The 13,956-nt window shown below is 39.3% G+C and overlaps 1 long non-coding RNA gene across 1 annotated transcript in view; it reads left to right on the forward strand.

Moving 5' to 3' along the window:
* Nucleotides 1–4,267: 4,267 nt before the first annotated feature.
* The window catches only part of LOC115296643, an 83,216-nt gene continuing 73,527 nt past the window's right edge, over nt 4,268–13,956 (forward strand). Inside the window, exon 1 of the long non-coding RNA XR_003910975.1 lies at nt 4,268–4,369. This is a non-coding gene — a long non-coding RNA (uncharacterized LOC115296643). The remainder of the gene's footprint in view (nt 4,370–13,956) is intronic.

The raw sequence follows: 13,956 nt of genomic DNA on the forward strand, positions 1-13,956 counted from the left end.
TAGTAACTGGAATAGAGGGCAATTTATTTCCCATGTCTGCAACATTCAACCTTTTCTGATATGCCTGTTTTTCTGTATAATTACATGTGTGCAGTGATCCAGAATATGGACTTCATCTGTGATACATTTCTAAGCAGGATATGATTTCCAGGGATAATAACTTTGTACCATAGCATTGATGTCAGTGAACGTTATTTCTATAAATCTCCTTGATTTTATAAAATAAGATAGGAAAAATTGTTCAGGAAACAAACAAAAAATGAGTTAAAAAATGACATGAAGAAAGAAATGAACAGTTCACAAGTTTTTTATTTTCTTGCTCTCCAGCACCTGATTAGAGGATCTGATGGTGCTGAGAAGATACAACAGTTCTCCTTAGCAGACCAGTAGGTAGAATTTTAAATGTGGTACCTTGAATGAGATATAGCACCACAAAGTTAATGTCCATTAGGAGAGAACAGAGTGAGATGTTTAGAGTGGGAGAATCCCAAAGCCAGGTGGAATCAATGTAGTGAAGGAAGTTCTGTTAAGAAGAAACTGACCTCTACTTGTTAGGCAAATTCCTGAGAATTATGACTAAGGTTTATTATTTCAAGATCAGATGTTTCAAAGTGTATCTAACCCATAAAACTTCAGCACAGGTGAAGCACTGCACAGGTTGACACTTGGGAGAACTGGTGAAATTTGAATAGCTTTGCTAATCAGTTCAACAATTTTTGAGCCATGTATTATGTGGTGGGCACTGTTCTACAAGGACTTATTGATGAATTTTTATTCTAGTGATGAGATGGGGGTGGGAGAGGGAGACAATGAGCCTGTGTGTGTGTATGAGTAATATATAATATGCAAATATTTAACTATATACAATAACATATATAGTCAGTGTTACATAATATCAAGTTGTGTTATAATATCTTGGGGTGAAGAGTGTTGTGAGAACAAATAGAGTGAGTAGGTAAAGGAGTTCAGGAGCGATAAGGGTGGACCATTCTTAGATAAGGTGGTGAGGTCAAGGAAGGCATCCCTGAGTAGGGGACATTTGAGCAGAGATATGAATGAATTGAGGGGGCAAGTTCTGAAGCATTCTTGGGGAAAAACTTTTCAGATACGGGGAAGAGCAAATGGAAGGGCCCTGAGGTAGAGTGGACATGGCATGCTCCAGGGATAGCAAAGAGGCCGCAGTGCCTGATACAGAGGACTAGGAAGGAAGATAGTAGGAGATGATGCCAGAAGGATAGCCACCAGGGTTATAGTTTGGAAAAATGAGAAGACATTTTGAGGGGTTTCTGCAGAGAGAGGACATGACTGGCCTCAACTCCTAAAAGATCATTATGTTTGTAAAGTGGAAGGGGAGGACAAGTGTGGAAGCAGAGACTATGAGGGAGCTATTGAGATCAGCTAAGAGAAAAGTGATGTGAGTTTGGACTACAATGATAACTATAAATAGAATCTAGATATATATTCAGAGTAAACCAGGCAGGACTTATTGATGATTCCATTGTGGGATGTGAGAGGAAGAGGACGCAAAGGAAATTCTGGATTTGGGCATGAACAGCTGGTTAATGGAGACTCCATTTAGTGAGCTAGGGAAATCTATAGGAGGAACAGGTATGGAGGAAAAGCTCAAGTGTTTGGGTTTGGATTTAGTACATTTTAGAAGCTCATCAGACACCTACAAGGAAAAGTTGAGTAGGCAATGAGACATGAGAACCTAGCCTTCAGGAGAGAGGTCTGGACTAGAGTTAGAAATCTGTGTATTATCAGTATCAAGAATCTGGGAAGGTGGGTGGAGAAGAGAAGAGGTCTAATAATTAAGACCTGGGGCACTCTAATGTTTAGAGATCAGTGAATGAAGAGGATGAAGAAGATCAGGCCAATGTACTGAGAAAACAGCAGCCAATGAGGAAAAGAAGAAAGAAAACTGGAGCAAAGTGAAAGACAGTGCTTTGAGAATGAGGGAGTAATTAGTTATGCCAATGCTGCTGATTGGGTCAAATAAGATGAAAACCTATCATTTACTTGGTACCCTGGAGGGTATTGGTGTCTTTGACAGAGGGGGGTGCTGGGGACTACCCTTGGCTGGAGTGGATTGGAGAGAGAGTGGAAGGAGAGGAAGTAGAGCCAGTGGATATGGACCACACTCCTTGGAGGAGCTGGACTGTTTAAGATGGGGAAATGGGTACAGCCTATGGGAGAGACAAGAGAGCTCATTGGAGGGAATCATTTAGGCAAGAGGGGAAATGGTTAATGCACAGAGATAGGGGTTAACTTCTGGAGGGAAGTTCTTGAATCTGGTAGGGCCCATTCATCCCTATCAACAGGAGAGAAAGCAGCTCAGGTAGGGGTGTGTGGGGAGGCTGGACTCTGGTGGTGGGCTATCCCTGTCTGAGTGGCTCTGTCCTTGATTCTGAGTGGAGCCAGAAGCCAGATGATCAACTAATGGTGGAAGAGGGAAAAGTGTGGAAGAGGAGGAGGGAGGAGAAGGGTGGTCTAGTGCAAGGCAATACAGCAGCCCAGAACCGGTTTGAGGCCACCACTAGAGTCTTTATAGACATACCATTGTCAAGAAGAGTTACTTCTCATTGTACAAAATCTCACACAAGTTTTGAAATATAATCAGTGTAGTCCAAAGTAGAAAGCATTGTACTTCTCCAAAGTAACTAGGATCATGCAAAAATTTTACTCTAGTTACCATGAAATTTGGGTGGCAGCCATTTTTCTTTGTAACAACCCATTCCTCTTATTTGTCCCATTTTTATCTACCCCAAGGATCAACTCAGTTCCTAAGAAGGACTTAGGATATAATCCCTAAGGAGAAAGAATGTTCTTACATCATTATCTATAATGACTAGCCCAAGATCTGCTTCTACAATAAAGAGTTGAGGCCACTATTATCTAAAAATTTAAGTGAAATAAAATTATTCTGTAACATGAATATCTGTTGTGCTGATGAGAGATGAAAAATTGGAAAACTTTTGATCCCATCCTCAATGAACTTAAAAAAAAACCTAGGCAAGTAGTCAAAACTAATATAAATGAAACAATTGACTATATAATGATCTTATAGTTAATTTTTTAATTTAATGTTACTTATTAATAATACTTAAAATTATTTTAAGAGAAATTCTATTTATTGGAATTTATACTAATGAAAAAATGAACAATGTACAGAAAGATTTTTAAATAAATGATAGCAAAAACAAAATGGAAAATTTTAAATGCTTTACAGCAGAAAATTGGCTAAATAATTTGTGGTTCATATGTAAATGGAGTACCACAGATTCATCAAGAATTATCTTGAAGAAATATGTATATTGGCATTTTAATGTTTTATTAGTACATTTTAAAAACAACTTGCAAAACAAGTATGATTCCAAAAGTGGAAAAACTGAGTCTGAATAGAAAAAAGTCTGGAAGGATATACACATTGGTAAAGTGGTTCTCTCAAGAGGAAGAGCTTATGAGTAGTTTTTCTTTGTGCCTAACTGGTTTTTAATTTTTTTTCCTCTTAATATAAATGTATTACTTCTCTAATAAAGAAAGCCAATAAAAGTTATAAAATTCAAGACATGTGTAATTAAATTCTAATAAGAACTTAAGTATTGTAGGTGTTAAGAGGGGGGAAGATTTATGAGGGCTGGAGCAGACAGGAAAGGTTTCACAGAGAAGGTGGAATTTGAGTTGAATGTCAAGGCTAGGAAGAATCAGAGAGGAGAAAATGTGGCTGGACATTCAACACAGCTTTGCTTAAAGAAACTTGCTGTAGACAGAAGTAATCTGACAATTTTCAAATTCCTGTGAACAGACAGTCTTGACGATTTTATTCTAACAAAAATGTAGTTGAACTTGATTTGTTTTTCTCAATCCAGCTAAGGATTTTTGAGGGGCACAAAATTGAGTTCACTAACTCTATGGCAATTTCCTCCTAAAATATATGACCCTACTTATAGTTTTTAATCTATTAAAAAACCCCACCTGTTTATGTGATAGAATTACACAAGGGCATCCAACCTGAACACTGGTAAGAGCTGCGTATCGGTCAGCACAGCTGTCCTGTCCCCACGTGTGTGCATTGGGCACAACGCCTGTTTGAACGGCGGAGATTAGGGCCTCTCTTCGTTTTCCCAAGATGTTTCCTATATAGATCTCCCACTGCTCCACACACTGAGAAGCTCATTTCAATGTGTTTCAGGTGGTAGGTGTGTGTGGAAACCCAATGACTCATGCTTAGATTTGATTCAGGCATTGGGTGATCTTGCAGATGGATGAAAACATTGAGGAGTATGGTGTTTGTTCCAGATTCACTTCAGCACCCTCTGGATTTACAGCTCTGCCCGGTTCTGTCATCATTGCAAGCAAGATCCTATTGGTAGGTTTCCTTCGTCCTCAATTTTCTGAAGCTTTTGAAAAGAGTTGTGTCAGGAGGTGGATTCGCATATAATGTGTCTCAGGACTGGTGGGGGGCCATGATTCAGAGAAAAGGACCTGTATTCCCAGATCTGATGACCAATTCATGCTACCCAAAGTGGTGCTGAATCAGAATACTTATTAATTTACTATAACCACTTGTGGGTTATTTGCAGGGTAGCATACTTCATTCTGGAGAGAGCTGAATGAACACTAAAATTTTTTTCTCTCAAAGTTTTCTTTTTCAAATTCAGTAATAGACTAAATGTGTATCTTCATTCCTGATCTCACAACTACTGCTTACTGCCTCACCTGTGGGTTCATTTCAATCATAGACAAAGTATTTGAAAAATAACTTATCTTGAATTCCAAACTTTTGAAAAAGTTGCCAGGGTAGTACACAGAAGTCCTGTATCACCTTCACCCAGATACCTCAATTGTTAATATTTTAACACATATGTGTACTCTCTTTCTTCTCTCTATGTATACTACTCACACCGCCATCATTATTCTTATTCTTATTCTGAGTATTTAAAAGAGTTTCAACAGGATGTTCATCAACCCTTAATGCTTCAGAACATATTCTGAAAAGGCAACGACACTGTCTTACATAATCACAATATGACAAGCAAATCAGGAAGTTAGCATTGACATGACACCTTCTGTCAGATCCGGAGATCCAATTCAAATTCTACCAACAGTCCCAACAATATCTCTTTTTGCTTTCTGGCCCAAGATCTGGTTCAGGATCATGGCTTACACTTAGTTGTCATATCTCTTCAGTCTCCTTCCACACGGGGAAGCTCCCTGAGGATGTCTCCTCAGCCCCCAGCCTTGCCACTGACTTCAGGGGAAGGGAATGAAAGAGGGTAAAGGAAACTTGAGAATACCTCTCTTGACTGTTACTTGATTCAAAGTGTTGGTGCTAAATTTATTGAGGATTCATTAAGGATTTGTGCTATCTTTGTAAGTTACGTTTCCAAAAAAAGAGGGGCAGAGGAGGTGGAAATAACCAGGTAAAAACAAGTGTTTGTATTTAGTCAATAATTAATAAAAAGCATCCCAAGTAAATGAGGATCCCTCAATTCACAGGGACTTTGCATATAATAGTGTTTTCTTTGCCTCTTTAATTCCCCAGAAAATTCCTATCCTACTCATCCTGCTCTCCACTAAGTGAAGTTTCCCTCACCACTCCTCAGGTCAGATCCACTTTAAATAAACCTTGGACCTAAATCCTTTGCAGCGTTCATAACATTTATATTGCCTTCTCCTTTTTAAATTTATTTTAAAAACTATCGTATAATACATACAGCATAAAATTTACCATCTTAACCATTTTTAAGTGTACAGTTCAGTAGTGTTAAGTACATTCCCATTGTTGTGCAGCCAATCTTCAGAACTGTGTTCATCTTGTAAAATGGAAACTCTAGACCCATTAAACAGCAGCTCCCCAATCTCCCCTGTTTGCAGCTCCTGGCAGCCCGTCTTCTACTTTCTATCTCTGTGAATTTGACTATTATAGGTACCAGTTTTTCCACATCCTCACCAACCCTTATTTTTGTTTCTGTGTTTTGATAGTAGCCATCCCAATGGGTGTGAGGTGGTAACTCTTTGTGGTTTTGATTTGCATTTCCCTAATGATTACTGATGTTGAGCACTTTTTCATGTACTTGTTGGCATTTCTATGTCTTTTTTTTTGGAGAAATGTCTATTCAAGTCCTTTGCCCATTTTTTTGGATGAGGTTATTTGAGGGGTTTTGTTGTTGTTGTTGTTGTTGAGTTGTAATTCTTTATATATTCTGGATATTAACCCCTTGTCATATACATGATTTGCAAATATTTTCTTCCATTCTGCAGGTTTCTTTTTCACTCTGTTGATTATGTCCCTTGATGCACAAAAGTTTTAAATTTGGTATTGTCCAATTTATCTATTTTTTAAAAACTTTTGTTACCTGTGCTGTTTGTGTCATATCCAGGATATCATTGCCAAGTCCAATGTCAAGAGCATTTTTCTATGTTTTCTACTAACAGTTTTATAGTTCTAGCTCTTACGTTTAGGTATTTAACCCATTTTGAATTAATTTTATATATGGTGTAAGGTAAGGATTCAACTTCATTCTTTTGCATGTGGATATCCAGTTTTCCCAACATTATTTGTTAAAAAGACTGTCGTGTTCCCATTGAATGTTGTTGACATCCATGTCAAAAATTATTTGATCATATATAAAAGGGTTCATTTCTGGACTCTCTATTTTATACCACTGATCTATATGTCTGTCTTCATGATAATACAACATTATTTCACTTACTGTAGCTTTGTAGTTACTTCTGAAATCAGGAAGTATGAGACCTCCGACTTTGCTCTTCTTTCTCAAGATTGTTTTGGCTCTGTGGGTTCCTTGCAATTCTATATGAAGTTTAGGATGGACTTTTCTATTTCTGCAAAACATGCCAATGGGGTTTTGATAGGAATTGCATTAAATCTGTAGATCACTTTAAGTAGTATTGGCATCTTAACAATATTAAGTCTTTCAGTCTATGAACATCAAATGCTTTTCCATTTATTTGTGTACTCTTTAATTTCAGAAATGTTTTATAGTTTTCAAGTGTATAAATCTTTGCCTCCTTGATTAAGCCTATTCCTAAGTATTTTATTGTTTTGATGATACCATAAATTGAATTGTTTTCTTCATTTTCTTTTAGGATTGGTCATTTTTTTTTCTTTTTTGAGTGGAATGGTTTGTTCAATTTTAATCTCTTTCTCTGGGCTAGAAGATTCAGAAATGCAGAAGCAGTGTCTGGTTTTGCCCACAGTTGTACCAAAGCCCTTTGCACAGCAGTAGTTGCTAAGTACATGTCCAATATGTACTCATTAAATTTTTCTAATAGTGTCAGGCTGATTCAGTAGACTATTTTTATATGTGAATGAAAAATATACTGCTGCTGAACCATTCACTTTAACTGTCTTTTCAATCTTCCCTTAAAAAAATCTAATATTTACTTAGTGCTTTCTGTATGCTAAGTGTCTTTTTATGTGTTACTTTATTTCTCATAGCAATTCAGTGGAGTCAGAACATACTTTTTGGGAGTCTGAGTTCTGGAGCCAGACTTCCTTTGAATCTGAGTCTGTCACTTGCAAGCTGTGTGACTTTAGACAAATTACTTCATTTCTCTGTGCCTCAGATTCCTATAATATGGGATTTCTGAAGTGCATACTTCGGTATGTTGTGCATATTAATTAAGATATTGTATGTCATTTGCTTAGCACATAGTAAGTGCTTACTACATGGCAATGATCATTATCTCAACTTTGCAAACATAGGAGCTGAGGTTTTAAAGAGGATAAGCTGTCCATGATCACACATAGGCAGTCTAGACTCCCTAATTACTTAACCCTTGTACTAGTGTGCCTCCTATTTACTGTTCTCCTCTATATCTGAGAACAGGCAGTTATGAAAGTCATAAGTCCCTAAGGGATAAAATTTTTGAGGATTTTGCAAGAAATAGAAACTCCCAGAATGCCAGATTAGATGTGCGGGGACAGCCTTTCATTCTTCAGAAATTCAGTTGGAACTCCTGGGGAGACTCAGGATGTCCTGAAGGGAACTCTGACTCCAAAGATCAGAAGTCTTCACTCAGTAGATCAAGTTCTATCTATGGGCCTACAGTGCAGACCAGCCAGATGGCCAGCATTGCTCAGGTGGACCCAGAGGAGAGTGAGAAGGTCATTAGGGAAAGGGAGGGAGACTTTCCATGACTGAAGAGGAGGCTGGAATCTGGCTCCTCCTCCCTACATGCACAGACCTTAGCATTCACAGGCACACCACCCTCATCTTTGCCCTGTTCCCAGTGATTCCAAAGCTTTGAAGAAATGGAAGTGATCTTGCCCTTCAAAAAAGACTGGACCGCTAGTCCCAGACCCCCAGGGGAAACAGTGACCATTAAAATAGTCACATTCTCAGTGGATTTACACATCAATGGCTAATGTTTGTTGAGCACTCACTGTTCTTGGTGCTTTACCTGTAATATTTTAGTTTATTCTTAGGTGACAAACCTATCCCAGTTTGCCCAGGACTTTCAGCACTGAAAATTAAGCATTCTGGGAAGGCCTTCAGTCTTGGGCAAACCAAGTAGGGTGCCCACCCTGTTTTATCTTCACAACCTCACTGTGAAGTGGGAAACTTGGCACAAGGAGTAGAGTACTTTCCTAAAGATGTGTCCCCATCAAGTACCAGAGGCAGGATTTGAACTCATGAAGATTGACTATAAGGCTTATTCTCCTAACCAATTTGCAATGCTGCCAAAACCAGTAAAGCAGCCTCTGCCAGTAAATACTTGGGATTGGTCCAGATACCAAAAGGTTGGCAAATAGTACTGGCGGACTGTGGGGGAAATAGTAAATTGTGCAATATGAAATTTCCCAAAATTAAAAGTGGAAACTCATAGTCTATTGCTGACAACACGCCAAAGAATGCTTTCGAGACTCAACTGGCTCTTAGATTTGATGTCTCACTTTATTCTAACTGTGGTTGTGCCTTTTCTTTTGGTGAGAGTGGGGAATAGGGACCAGATCAGCATTGTTGGTGGGTAGCTTTAAGGTGGGGAGGTGCAGTATAAGACTATTATTCTCTTTAAAGGGCTTTCTTATCCTCTACTTCATCTGTCACCCCTATGGAACATTGACCCCCTGATCTGCTAGTCTTCTTTTGCTTCTTTACTTATGCTTTTCTTCCACTTCCTGTGCATTTCTTCTCTGTAGCATTTTTACCTCTTTTTCTCCTTTCTCTCCCACCCTCAGGAGCACCACCTTGGTAATGCAACACACAGTCCACAGCTTGGGGGTGGAAGCTGTCCATGGTCAACCTAGATCCTTCCACCCCTGAGGTTACAAGCAACCTGGTAAAATTAGCTTCTGCTATGGCCTCCTAAAGTCCCGTGTTCTAACCTCTGCTCTATAACTTCCTTTACAACTCATTTAACTTTAATGAACCTGTTTCTTCATTGATAAAACTACTCTGACAACTCTATTTGGGTAGTCACAAAAGATTCAATGAAATGACAAGTGTGACAGCAACCAGCAAAGTGTCTTGAGCATCGAAAATGCTTGATTAAATATACTTCTCTCAGCTCCGGGACCCATTCAAAACTCAATTCAGACCAAAAGTGAGCAGCATGGCACAGGCCAGCTGAAGAAGAGTGTGAACCAGTTATCAGGACAGGCCAAAGGATAGGGAAGGAAGGGATACAGGACCAAAAAAAAAAAAAAGAACAAAAGTGCCAGTCACACATGCAGATGCCAATTTGATAGTGATTTCCTGAAGGTCAAAGAAATGGTAGAGTTATTTCTACCTCGAATCTTTTAATTTTGTTGCTTAATTATAGTTTTTCACTTACAAGAAATAGAGACCTATTCAAAGCAATGCAAGAAAGGCGTGGGGGAAGTTATTTTAAAAAACATATGGACTCAATTGGAAACTAGGATTTCAAAGCTGTCAATAGTTAGGGTCAGTCTCTCAAGGGCTGTGTGGTCTCTGCTTTCTTCTGAGTCTCTGCTCCATTCTTCTCACTACTGACCAGCTTTCTTTGCTAATTCAGGAAATCCTGATGCCTGCCCTCAGCCCCACTAGCCAGAGTCTCCTTGAGTAATTTGTCCCTGGATTCATTGTGTTAATAGTTATCACTTACAAAGTGACAAAATCTCAGCTCTGTCACTTCTCAAGGTATGTGTGGGGAGGTGGCTTATTTAGTTTCTGTGTTCGTCAGGGATCTCCAGTGAAACTAAATCAATAGGATATATTTGAGGACATTTATTCTAGGAATTGGCTCACAGGGTTATGGAAGCTGAGAAGTCCCATTATCTATTGTCTGCGAGTTGGAAAACTGGGAAAGCCAGTGGTGTGATTCAGTTGGCATACGAAAGCGCAAGAACCAGGACCTCTGATGTGTGAGGGCAAGAGAAGATGGCTGTTCCAGCTCCATGGAGAGAGAGCAGATTCCTCCTTCCTCCATGTTTCTGTTCTGCCCAGGCCCCCAGAGGACGGGACAGTGCCCACCTACATTGGGAAGGCCCGTCTTCTTTACTCAGTCTAGTGATTCAAATGCTAACCTCTTCCAGAAATATCCTCACAGACACACCCAGAAATTCTGTTTTACCAGTTACCTGGGGAATCCCTCAGCCCAATTAAGTTGACACATAAAATTAACCATCACAACCTCTTGGCTCTGCCTTCTGGATGCCACTTTAGCCCTCACTGAAGTTTTCCACTGGCATACCCAAGCTTCTCCACAGTGGAGCTGACCAGCTCTGATCCCTATATACCCCAAGCCATCTAGTCACTCACTTGTGTGTGCTGTTCTCTCTAGGAAAATGCCTTTCATTCTAGTCTCATCTGGTCTGGGCAATTTGAAGATGGGTGTTTACCATGGCAAATGATGCAGCTATGTCAGTTGTATTATATATACCTCTCCAGAGGTGTATATATCTTTCCTCCAGGGAAGGGAGATTATGAAGGAGAGCCTCAGACTACCTAAAACCACTCTTCTCTCCCAATACAAGCCCTCATGTCTTCTTCCAGCCCACCCTACTGGATTCCTCCATTGCTTATGAGTTGTGTGTGTGTGTCCACTCAGGGATTCTAAGATTGCTCCCTGAAATGTAGCCCCCATTATTCTCCTTCTCTCCTTCCTTGGCTGGTCAGACATGCTTCAACATGTGCTGCCCCAGGAAAACTTGGAGATGTTGCCAAATCCTTATTGAAGGGCCCTTGCACATTCTGTGAATAGGCAGAGGATCTCTAAGGCCCCTGCTACCTCACATACAAGTCTGTCTGAGTCAGCTTGGAGCCCAGCCAAGATTCCTCCGAAGGCTACTGACTTCCATTGCCTAATAGTTCAGGAGTAAGTGTTGCCCTTTTAAAGATTCTGACTCTTCCTCATGACCCTTTACACACATCTTTTCAGTATAAGCTCCTATTGCCTATTTTTTTTTTTTTTTGCAGGGTCTTTCTTAGCTCAAAGAGAGAAGAAATCTGATTGACCTGATTTATCTTTTCACATGGGTTGATAGCCAGGCAACATGCTTCTTTGGGTCAGCAAGGGCCTACCAAGTTGGGTCAGTGATGGCTGGAGAGAGGGGAAAGGTGTCACAAGGAACAAATCATAGTCACCAAGGCCTTCCTCTTCAGCAACCTATGTGTGTAGATCCTTCTTTCTTTATGGGTGTTATGGTAAACACAGCAATCAATATCTCAAATACATTCATATTTTTGAAGTGAGCTGTTCTGTGAAATATCAACTTGAGACCCACCCCCCTCCCAACACACACTTTCAACCCTGGTCATTTTTTCTTTATTTTCTCAGGGTATGAAAAGTAATATAGAGGAGAACAGTGTTTGGGGACATCCTGTGTTGTCATCTAAGTCTGTAATTTTGTTGTTGTTGCTTCGATGATCCTCATATAGATTTAAGTGTCATAAAATTTCACTCAGATAGATAGTGATTCTCAGTTTCAGAAGAATACTTCTTAGTCCTCTTATGCTGCCTTTCCTAATGGGAATTCAACTCCTTTTTAAACGTTTATTTAAATTCAAGTTACTTAACATATAGCGTAATAATGGTTTTAGGAATAGAAGTTAGTGATTCATCACTTATATATAACACCCAGTGCTCTTCTCCACCAGTGCCCTCCTTAATGCCTGTCACCCATTTGGCCCATCCCCCCACCCGATACCCTTCCAGCAACCCTCAGTTTGTTCTCTGTATTTAAGAGACTTTTATGGTTTTCCTCCCTCTCTGTTTTTATCTTATTTTCCCTTGTCCATCTGTTTTATTTTTTAAATTCCACAAAAGAGTGAAATCATATGATATTTATCTTTCTCTGACTGACTTATTTCACTTAGTATAATACATTATAGTTCCATCCACATTGTTGCAAATGACAAGTTGACATTCTTTTTGATTGCCAAGTAATATTCCTCTGTGTGTGTGTGTGTGTGTGTGTGTGTGTGTGTGTGTGTGTATACACAATGGAATATATATATATGTACCACATCTATTTTTTAAACTTTTATTTTTTGAGAGACAGAGAGACAGAGCATGAGAAGGGAAGAGGCAGAGAGAGAGGGAGACACAGAATCTGAAGCAGGCTCCAGGCTCTGAGCTGTCAGCACAGAGCCTGATGTGGGGCTCAAACTCAAAAACTGTGAGATTATGACCTGAACCAAAGTTGTATGCTTAACCAGCTGAGCCACCCAGGCAGTTCTATGCCATATCTCCATCTCCTCCTCCACCTCCTCTTCCTCCTCCTCCTCCTCCTTCTTCTACCATATCTTCTTTATCCATTCATCTGTTGATGGACATTCGGGCTCTTTACATACTTTGGCTATGGTTGATAGTGCTACTGTAAACACTGGGGTTCATGTATCCCTCCAAATCAGCATTTTTGTATTTTTTGGATAAATACCTAGTCATGCAATTGCTGGGTCATAGGGTATTTCTATTTTTAATTTTTTAATGAACCTCCATACTGTTTTCCAGAGTAGCTCCACCAGTTTGCACTCCCATGAACAGCGCAAAAATATTTCCCTTTCTCTGAATCCTTGCCAAAATCTGTTGTTTCATGAGTTGTTGATTTTAGCCTTTCTGATAGGTGTGAGGTGGTATCTCGTTGTGGTTTTGGTTTATATTTCCCTGATGGTGAGTGATGTTGGGCATTTTTTCATATGTCTATTAGCCATCTGGATGTCTTCTTTGGAAAAGTGTCTGTTCATGTCTTTTGCCCATTTCTTCACTGGATTATTTTTTTGGGAGATGTTGAGTATGATAACTTCTTTATTTTGGATAGAAACCCTTTATCCAATATGTCACTTGCAAATATATTCTCCCATTCTGTTGGTTGCCTTTTAGTTTTGTTGATTATTTCCTTCACTGTGCAGAATTTTTTGTCTTAATGAGGTCCAAATAGTTCATTTTTGCTTTTGTTTCCCCTGCCTCTGTAGACATGTCTAGTAAGAGGTTAGTGCAGCTGAGGTCAAAGAGTTTGCTGCCTGTTTTCTCCTCCAGGATTTTGATGGTTTCCTCTCTTACATTTAGGTCTTTCATCTATTTTCAGTTTATTTTTGTGTGTGGTGTAAGAAAGTGCTCTGGGTTCATTCTTCTACATGTTGCTGTACAGTTTTCCCAACACCATTTGCTGAAAAGACTTTCTTTTTTCCACTGGATATTCCTTCTTACTTTGTCAGAGATTAGTTGGTCATACATTTGTAGGTCCGTTTCTCAGTTCTCTATTCTGTTCCATTGATCTGTGTGTCTGTTTTTGTGCCAGTACCATTCTGTCTTGATGATTACAGCTCTGGGTAATACAGCCTGAAGTCCAGAATTGTGATGCCTCTAGTTTTGGTATCCTTTTTCAACATTACTTTGGCTATTCAAGGTCTTTCCTGGTTCTGTACAAATTTTAGAATTATTTGTTCAAGTTCTGTGAAGAATGCTGGTGTTATTTTGATAGAAATTGCATTGAATGTGTAGATTGCTTTGAGTAGTATCAACATT

Source organism: Suricata suricatta, chromosome 7 (assembly GCF_006229205.1).
Source record: "Suricata suricatta isolate VVHF042 chromosome 7, meerkat_22Aug2017_6uvM2_HiC, whole genome shotgun sequence".
NCBI classification, from domain to species: Eukaryota; Metazoa; Chordata; class Mammalia; order Carnivora; family Herpestidae; genus Suricata; species Suricata suricatta.